Here is a 9,346-nt window from a genome sequence, read left to right on the forward strand (position 1 = left end):
TTGCATGATACTTGTGAATTTCACCATATGTCCCACTTTCAGCTGTTTTTTCAGATTCACGTTATTATGGTTGAAATGAAACAGATGTATAGCATCTGATTGCAATTTCATCAACAGTGTGCAATAATTAAACATCATTTTAATTAACATTTTGTAAAATTCATTTGATTAGGCAAAAACAGGGTTCAAGTAAACAAAAATAGATAGGACACATAAAAATACAATTGGTAAATTTTACAGCAAAGAGCAAAAAATATATATTTGCTCTGATCATTCTATTTCACAGGATTCATCACATTTAGTATTGAATTTAGATCAAATGCAATCATAAAGAGCCTGAACAAGACAATTATCACAGATGTATTTTATGATTCTGAATATTTTAACATTTAAAAGTTGGAGTGTACAATATTTAGCAGTGCAGGGCTTAGCCAGATTAGAGGTGTTGTGGTGCAGGGGATATTGTACCCCTGGATCATAGGTGTGTTTTTACCCAAAAGGCAGGATTAAAGAAGAAGCGGGTTGGTTTTTGGTGCTAGGTGGAAGGTAAAAAAACTCACAAATTCCTTGACTACACATTAAGTGGGCTCCTGTGTGTTCTTTTGCCTAACAAAATGGTGTACTTCAAAAGCAAGTCTGTGCTGTGTTTTTCTGTGCTGCTGTCACTATTTGAAATTACATTTAGAAGATTTTGGAGAAGGTGCGCTGGGTCAAGGAATGGATGCTGAAAAGAGAATCCATCTCCCATATGCCTTTGTTGCTGCAATGTCATGACAATGACCCAGATGACTTCAGAAGTCATCTCAGGATGAGTGATAACTACTTTATGGAGTTGTTGGAACTTGTCATCCCATACATAAAGAAACAAGAAACTCACTTAAGACCAGCTATTACTCCTGAGCAAAGACTACTTGCAACATTAATGTTTTTGGCTACTGGGAGGTCCCTGCAAGATTGGAAATTTACCTGTGTTATGTCTCCTGAAGCTTTGGGACCAGGGGTGTCAGAACTTTTATAGATTGTGGGGGAGGGGGGGGGGGCAAGATAGATCCTCATATTGGTGGCCCTGGGGGAGGAGCCACCAGGGAGAAGGAGGCGATACTATGGGGATGAAAAGAAGTCAGCACCACGGTGGGCAGGAGGCCGCACCATGTAGATGGAGGCTGGGATTTCCACTGACGGAGGTCCTGAGATGGGGAAGCAACATTGTGTAGGTGAGGCTGGCCCCTGGGAGCTGGTAGGGCCAGCAACAGAAATATTGGGGCCCAGTACGCAGATATCTCTGGGCCCCCTTCCCCACCTCGACCCCATACATCCCCATCCACTGCCACTATGATTCTCCTTAGGGGAACAGGAGAGACAGGGGAGTGAGAGAGAAACAAATAGGGTGTCTGCGAGAGAAAGAGTAGCAAGAGGAGAGAGTGTTAGGGAGAGAGATAGGAGCAAGATAGAGACTGTCAGGGAGAGAGGTGCAAGAGGAGAGAGAGTGTTAGGGAGAGCGAGCATACGCACACACAAAAAAGGTCTGAGTACTTAGTAAACCCCTGGCTTTCGTGTAGCAGCATTCTGTTTCTTCTTTTTTTTAGTGATGTGCACCGGAAATTTTTGGGGTTTTGTGTTTTGGTTTTGGATTCGGTTCCGCGGCCGTGTTTTGGATTCGGACGCGTTTTGGCAAAACCTCCCTGAAATTTTTTTGTCGTATTCGGGTGTGTTTTGGATTCGGGTGTTTTTTTACAAAAAACCCTCAAAAACAGCTTAAATCATAGAATTTGGGGGTCATTTTGATCCCATAGTATTATTAACCTCAATAACCATAATTTACACTCATTTCCAGTCTATTCTGAACACCTCACACCTCACAATATTATTTTTAGTCCTAAAATTTGCACCAAAGTCGCTGGATGACTAAGCTAAGCGACCCAAGTGGCCGACACAAACACCTGGCCCATCTAGGAGTGGCACTGCAGTGTCAGACAGGATAGCAGATTAAAAAATTGTCCCCAAACAGCACATGATGCAAAGAAAAAAAGAGGCGCAATGAGGTAGCTGTGTGACTAAGCTAAGCGACCCAAGTGGCCGACACAAACAGCTGGCCCATCTAGGAGTGGCACTGCAGTGTCAGACAGGATGGCAGATTAAAAATATAGTCCCCAAACAGCACATGATGCAAAGAAAAAAAGAGGCGCAATGAGGTAGCTGTGTGACTAAGCTAAGCGACCCAAGTGGCCGACACAAACACCTGGCCCATCTAGGAGTGGCACTGCAGTGTCAGACAGGATGGCAGATTAAAAAAATAGTCCCCAAACAGCACATGATGCAAAGAAATAAAGAGGCGCAATGAGGTAGCTGTGTGACTAAGCTAAGCGACCCAAGTGGCCGACACAAACACCTGGCCCATCTAGGAGTGGCACTGCAGTGTCAGACAGGATGGCACTTCAAAAAAATAGTCCCCAAACAGCACATGATGCAAAGAAAAAAAGAGGCGCAATGAGGTAGCTGTGTGACTAAGCTAAGCGACCCAAGTGGCCGACACAAACACCTGGCCCATCTATGAGTGGCACTGCAGTGTCAGACAGGATGGCACTTCAAAAAAATAGTCCCTAAACAGCACATGATGCAAAGAAAAAAAAGAGGCGCAATGAGGTAGTTGTGTGACTAAGCTAAGCGACCCAAGTGGCCGACACAAACACCTGGCCCATCTAGGAGTGGCACTGCAGTGTCCAAAAAGGATGGCACTTCAAAAAAATATTCCCCAAACAGCACATGATGCAAAGAAAAAAAGAGGCGCAATGAGGTAGCTGTGTGACTAAGCTAAGCGACCCAAGTGGCCGACACAAACACCTGGCCCATCTAGGAGTGGCACTGCAGTGTCAGACAGGATGGCACTTCAAAAAAATAGTCCCCAAACAGCACATGATGCAAAGAAAAAAAGAGGCACAATAAGGTAGCTGTGTGACTAAACTAAGTGACCCATGTGGCCGACACAAACACCTGGCCCATCTAGGAGTGGCACTACAGTGTCAGACAGGATGGCACTCCAAAAAAATAGTCCCCAAACAGTACATGATGCAAAGAAAAAAAGAGGCGCAATGAGGTAGCTGTGTGACTAAGCTAAGCGACCCAAGTGGCCGACACAAACACTTGGCCCATCTAGGAGTGGCACTGCAGTGTCAGACAGGATGGCAGATTAAAAAAATAGTCCCCAAACAGCACATGATGCAAAGAAAAAAAGAGGCGCAATGAGGTAGCTGTGTGACTAAGCTAAGCGACCCAAGTGGCCGACACAAACACCTGGCCCATCTAGGAGTGGCACTGCAGTGTCAGACAGGATGGCAGATTAAAAAAATAGTCCCCAAACAGCACATGATGCAAAGAAAAAAAGAGGCGCAATGAGGTAGCTGTGTGACTAAGCTAAGCGACCCAAGTGGCCGACACAAACACCTGGCCCATCTAGGAGTGGCACTGCAGTGTCAGACAGGATGGCACTTCAAAAAAATAGTCTCCAAACAGCACATGATGCAAAGAAAAAAAGAGGCGCAATGAGGTAGCTGTGTGACTAAGCTAAGCGACCCAAGTGGCTGACAGAAACACCTGGCCCATCTAGGAGTGGCACTGCAGTGTCAGCCAGGATGGCACTTCAAAAAAATAGTCCCCAAACAGCACATGATGCAAAGAAAAAAAGAGGCGCAATGAGGTAGCTGTGTGACTAAGCTAAGCGACCCAAGTGGCCGACACAAACACCTGGCCCATCTAGGAGTGGCACTGCAGTGTCAGACAGGATGGCAGATTAAAAATATAGTCCCCAAACAGCACATGATGCAAAGAAAAAAAGAGGCGCAATGAGGTAGCTGTGTGACTAAGCTAAGCGACCCAAGTGGCCGACACAAACACCTGGCCCATCTAGGAGTGGCACTGCAGTGTCAGACAGGATGGCACTTCAAAAAATAGTCCCCAAACAGCACATAATGCAAAGAAAAATGAAAGAAAAAAGAGGTGCAAGATGGAATTGTCCTTGGGCCCTCCCACCCACCCTTATGTTGTATAAACAGGACATGCACACTTTAACAAACCCATCATTTCAGCGACAGGGTCTGCCACACAACTGTGACTGAAATGACTGGTTGGTTTGGGACCCCACCAAAAAAGAAGCAATCAATCTCTACTTGCACAAACTGGCTCTACAGAGGCAAGATGTCCACCTCCTCCTCATCGTCCGATTCCTCACCCCTTTCACTGTGTACATCCCCCTCCTCACAGATTATTAATTCGACCCCACTGGAATACACCATCTCAGGTCCCTGTGTACTTTCTGGAGGCAATTGCTGGTGAATGTCTCCACGGAGGAATTGATTATAATTCATTTTGATGAACATCATCTTCTCCACATTTTCTGGAAGTAACCTCGTACGCCGATTGCTGACAAGGTGAGCGGCTGCACTAAACACTCTTTCGGAGTACACACTGGAGGGGGGCAACTTAGGTAAAATAAAGCCAGTTTGTGCAAGGGCCTCCAAATTGCCTCTTTTTCCTGCCAGTATACATACGGACTGTCTGACGTGCCTACTTGGATGCGGTCACTCATATAATCTTCCACCATTCTTTCAATGGTGACAGAATCATATGCAGTGACAATAGACGACATGTCAGTAATCGTTGGCAGGTCCTTCAGTCCGGACCAGATGTCAGCACTCGCTCCAGACTGCTCTGCATCACCGCCAGCGGGTGGGCTCGGAATTCTTAGCCTTTTCCTCGCAGCCCCAGTTGCGGGAGAATGTTAAGGAGTAGCTGTTGACGGGTCACGTTCCGCTTGACTTGACAATTTTCTCACCAGCAGGTCTTTGAACCTCTGCAGACTTGTGTCTGCCGGAAAGAGAGATACAACGTAGGTTTTAAATCTAGGATCGAGCACGGTGGCCAAAATGTAGTGCTCTGATTTCAACAGATTGACCACCCGTGAATCCTGGTTAAGCAAATTAAGGACTCCATCCACAAGTCCCACATGCCTAGCGGAATCGCTCTGTTTTAGCTCCTCCTTCAATCTCTCCAGCTTCTTCTGCAAAAGCCTGATGAGGGGAATGACCTGACTCAGGCTGGCAGTGTCTGAACTGACTTCACGTGTGGCAAGTTCAAAGGGTTGCAGAACCTTGCACAACGTTGAAATCATTGTCCACTGCGCTTGAGTCAGGTGCATTCCCCCTCCTTTGCCTATATCGTAGGTAGCTGTATAGGCATGAATGGCCTTTTGCTGGTCCTCCATCCTCTGAAGCATATAGAGGGTTGAATTCCTCCTCGCTACCACCTCTTGCTTCAGATGATGGCAGGGCAGGTTCAGGAGTGTTTGCTGGTGCTCCAGTCTTCGGCACGCAGTGGCTGAATGCCGAAAGTGGCCCGCAATTCTTCGGGCCACCGACAGCATCTCTTGCACGCCCCTGTCGTTTTTAAATAATTCTGCACCACCAAATTCAATGTATGTGCAAAACATGGGACGTGCTGGAATTTGCCCAGATGTAATGCACGCACAATATTGGTGGCGTTGTCCGATGTCACAAATCCCCAAGAGAGTCCAATTGGGGTAAGCCATTCTGCGATGATGTTCCTCAGTTTCCGTAAGAGGTTGTCAGCTGTGTGCCTCTTATGGAAAGCGGTGATACAAAGCGTAGCCTGCCTAGGAACGAGTTGGCATTTGCGAGATGCTGCTACTGGTGCCGCCGCTGCTGTTCTTGCTGTGGGAGGCAATACATCTACCCAGTGGGGTGTCACAGTCATATAGTCCTGAGTCTGCCCTGGTCCACTTGTCCACATGTCCGTGGTTAAGTGGACATTGGGTAAAACTGCATTTTTTAGGACACTGGTGACTTTTTTTCTGACATCTGTGTACATTTTCGGTATCGCCTGCCTAGAGAAATGGAACCTAGATGGTATTTGGTACCGGGGACACAGTACCTCAAGAAATTCTCTAGTTCCCTGTGAATTAATGGTGGATACCGGAAACACGTTTCTCACCACCCAGGCTGCCAAGGCCTGAGTTATCCGCTTTGCAGCAGGATGACTGTTGTGATATTTCATCTTCCTCGCAAAGGACTGTTGCACAGTCAATTGCTTACTGGAAGTAGTACAAGTGGTCTTCCGACTTCCCCTCTGGGATGACGATCGACTCCCAGCAGCAACAACAGCAGCGCCAGCAGCAGTAGGCATTACACTCAAGGATCCATCGGAGGAATCCCAGTTAGGAGAGGACTCGTCAGACTTGCCAGTGACATGGCCTGCAGGACTATTGGCGTTCCTGTCTAAGGAGGAGATTGGGTACAAGAGGAAGAAGGGATTTAGTTGTCAGTGGACTGCTTCCACTGTCACCCAAAGTTTTTGAACTTGTCAATGACTTCTGATGAATACGCTCCAGGTGACGTATAAGGGAGGATGTTCCTAGGTGGTTAACATCCTTAGCCCTACTTATTACAGTTTGAAAAAGGCAACACACGGCTTGACACCTGTTGTCCGCATTTCTGTTAAAATAATTCCACACCGAAGAGGTGATTTTTTTTGTAATTTGACCAGGCATGTCAATGGCCATATGCATCCCACGGACAACAGGTGTCTCCCCGGGTGCCTGACTTAAACAAACCACATCACCATCAGATTCCTCCTTGTCAATTTCCTTCTCAGCGTCAGCAACGCCCATATCCTCATCCTGGTCTACTTCAACAGTGACATCTTCAATTTGACTATCAGGAACTGGACTGAGGGTGCTCCTTCCAGCACTTGCAGGGGGGCGTGCAAATGGTGGAAGGAGCCACCTCTTCCCGTCCAGTGTTGGGAAGGTAAGGCATCGCAACCGACACAATTGGACTCTCCTTGGGGATTTGTGATTTAGAAGAACGCACAGTTCTTTGCTGTGCTTTTGCCATGTGCCATGTGCTTTTTGTCATGTGAAGCTGAACCACTAGCCATGAACATAGGCCAGGGCCTCAGCCGTTCCTTGCCACTCTGTGTCGTAAATGGCATATTGGCAAGTTTACGCTTCTCCTCAGATGCTTTTAATTTAGATTTTTGGGTCATTTTACTGAACTTTTGTTTTTTGGATTTTACATGCTCTCTACTATGACATTGGGCATCGGCCTTGGCAGACGACGTTGATGGCATTTCATCATCTCTGCCATGACTAGTGGCAGCAGCTTCAGCACTAGGTGGAAGTAGATCTTGATCTTTCCCTATTTTACCCTCCACATTTTTGTTCTCCATTTTTTAATGTATGGAATTATATGCCAGTAATATTATTATATCAATAGCAATGGCCTACTGTACTGTACTACTATATATACTGCTCACAACAATGCAGCACAGATATGGATACTTGCAGTGACACCTAGCTGCAAGATACAGCAATGACCTACTGTACTGTACAACTATATACTGTTGGTCACCAAAATGCTGCACTGTACTACTATATATACTGCTCACAACAATGCAGCACAGATATGGATACTTGAAGTAACACGGAGCTGCAAGATTCAGCAATGGCCTACTGTACTGTACAACTATATACTGTTGGTCACCAAAATGCTGCACTGTACTACTATATATACTGCTCACAACAATGCAGTACAGATATGGATACTTGAAGTGACTCAGAGCTGCAAGATACAGCAATGGCCTGCTGTACTGTACAACTATATACTATTGGTCACCAAAATGCTGCACTGTACTACTATATATACTGCTCACAACAATGCAGAACAGATATGGATACATGAAGTGACATAGAGCTGCAAGATACAGCAATGGCCTGCTGTACTGTACAACTACATACTGTTGGTCACCAAAATGTTGCACTGTACTACTATATATATACTGTTCACAACAATGCAGCACTGAGATGGAATGGATACTTGAAGTGACATGGAGCTGCAAGATACAGCAATGACCTACTGTACTGTACAACTATATACTGTTGGTCACCAAATGCTGCACTGTACTACTATATATACTGCTCACAACAATGCAGTACAGATATGGATACTTGAAGTGACTCGGAGCTGCAAGATACAGCAATGGCCTGCTGTACTGTACAACTATATCCTGTTGGTCACCAAAATGCTGCACTGTACTACTATATATACTGCTCACAACAATGCAGAACAGATATGGATACATGAAGTGACATAGAGCTGCAAGATACAGCAATGGCCTGCTGTACTGTACAACTACATACTGTTGGTCACCAAAATGCTGCACTGTACTACTATATATATACTGCTCACAACAATGCAGCACAGATATGGATACTTGAAGTGACACGGAGCTGCAAGATACAGCAATGTACTGTAGTTGTACAGTAGTTGTACTGTACAACTACATACTGTTGGTCACCAAAATGCTGCACTGTACTACTATATATACTGCTCACAACAATGCAGCACAGATATGGATACTTGAAGTGACACGGAGCTGCAAGATACAGCAATGTACTGTAGTTGTACAGTAGTTGTACTGTACAACTACATACTGTTGGTCACCAAAATGCTGCACTGTACTACTATATATACTGCTCACAACAATGCAGCACAGATATGGATACTTGAAGTGACATGGAGCTGCAAGATACAGCAATGGCCCACTGTACTGTACAACTATATACTGTTGGTCACCAAAATGCTGCACTGTACTACTATAATTATATACTGGTGGTCCCCACAATGCAGCACACTGAGCACAGATATTTGTAGCACACTGAGCACAGATATGGAGCTTTTCAGGCAGAGAACGTAGATATTTGCAGCACACTGAGCACAGATATGGAGCTTTTCAGGCAGAAAACGTAGATATTTGCAGCCCACTGAGCACAGATATTTGCAGCACACTGAGCACAGATATTTGCAGCACACTGAGCACAGATATGGAGCTTTTCAGGGAGAGAACGTAGCCACGTCCTCTCCGTTCAATCTCTAATGCACGAGTGAAAATGGCAGTGACGCGCAGCTCTTTATATGGAATACGAATCTTGCGAGAATCCGACAGCGGGATGATGACGTTCGGCCTCGTTCGGGTTAACCGAGCAAGGCGGGAAGATCCGAGGCTGCCTCGGACCCGTGTAAAATAGGTGAAGTTCGGGGGGGTTCGGATCTCGACGAGCCGAACCCGCTCATCTCTAATTAAAAGTAGAAACCATATGCTGATCTCATTTTAGAATCTATTTTAAGTTAACAAGTCTGGAATCGTACCTCTGTCAGACAAAAAAGAATTACTTTGAGTTATTGCTCTCATTCAGCTACAGAATACAAATGTAATTATTTTCAGAAAACAATTACTATTTCAACTTTCTCATTTGAAGGAAGCAATAGTTTAAAAA

This window comes from Pseudophryne corroboree, chromosome 3 (genome assembly GCF_028390025.1).
Source record: "Pseudophryne corroboree isolate aPseCor3 chromosome 3, aPseCor3.hap2, whole genome shotgun sequence".
NCBI lineage: Eukaryota > Metazoa > Chordata > Amphibia > Anura > Myobatrachidae > Pseudophryne > Pseudophryne corroboree.